Genomic DNA, 1,053 nt, shown 5'->3' with positions numbered 1-1,053 from the left:
AGAGAGAGAGAGAGAGAGAGAGAGAGAGAGAGAGAGAGAAAGCCATTACTGTGGACATTGTAACCTTGGCTCCAGATAGTATTATGTTTTTAATATACTGGATTTATGTATGTCTCCATGTATTTTATTGAGGTTCTCTTCCTTTTCTTTAGTTGGTAGTTGTCATCGTGGATAATCTTGTCGATGTTATAGGTATGGCTTAGGTCCCTCTAAATATAGTAAAGCTCGGTAAAGAGGCGGAACCTCCGAATTTCAAGTTTATCGACAATTTGACCGACGAATCCTACTGGAAAAGATCTTTGAAAATTCCCCAAAATAATTCAAGTTCAAGTTGGGGACTCGAACCATGTTCCTTTGCACCATAGTCCAGATTGGTACCAACTGAGCTCTCAATCAGGACCTGGTCGTTGGCTTCTTTCTGTGTTCATAAATACTTCATTACCTTAGAATTACACTATTTTTTACTGTTTTGAATTACTAAGACCATGAGGTCAGAAACCAATATTCTATCTGCTCTATCAAAATCGTAAGAATATTCGAAGTCGTTATCAAGATATTGTCAAACTCAAAATTTTTTACGTCAAATTTCTCAAAACTAGGTACTGAGCAGATAGAACGTTGTAATTTAAGGTAGCAACTCTTCCCATCGGCTAGGTTTCCACAACGCGGATATTTGTCAGTAAGGTACATGTATAACTGATTCTTTCATTGATTGATCGGCGTCTGTTGTGTAGGGATTAGGCGTTTCGTTGTCGTATGCTGGAGACCTGAGTTCGATTCCCAAGTAGGGATACATTTTTATGGAATATCTCGCTCGGTTTTTCTGCTGGGATGTTGTATCCCTCTCAGCTTTCGTTGGTCCTAACAGAAAGGGTCGGAGGCTTTCAAATTGATCAAACCCTATCAAATTTTCAGCAGTAAGCACTGGCTGTAAGATTGGCATTTGATCCCCCGCTTGCCAATCAAGATTGGAACCGAGAAATCTATGTGTATCATATTCAGTTAGAATGTAAAGTCATTGTTTTGACTTTTGACAGAGGTTGTGGCTCTGCC

At 39.3% G+C, this 1,053-nt stretch overlaps 1 protein-coding gene across 2 annotated transcripts in view; it reads left to right on the top strand.

Annotated features, from left to right (window-relative positions):
* Nucleotides 1-1,053, top strand: part of LOC101855270 (inhibitor of growth protein 1 homolog) — a 10,692-nt gene that overhangs the window by 1,617 nt on the left and 8,022 nt on the right. The gene's annotated exons all lie outside the window — the stretch shown is intronic.

The sequence above is a fragment of the Aplysia californica genome, unplaced genomic scaffold (genome assembly GCF_000002075.1).
Source record: "Aplysia californica isolate F4 #8 unplaced genomic scaffold, AplCal3.0 scaffold00325, whole genome shotgun sequence".
Taxonomy (NCBI): domain Eukaryota; kingdom Metazoa; phylum Mollusca; class Gastropoda; order Aplysiida; family Aplysiidae; genus Aplysia; species Aplysia californica.
The sequence above is the reverse complement of the archived record's forward strand: the minus strand, read 5'-3'. Positions and strand labels throughout refer to the sequence as shown.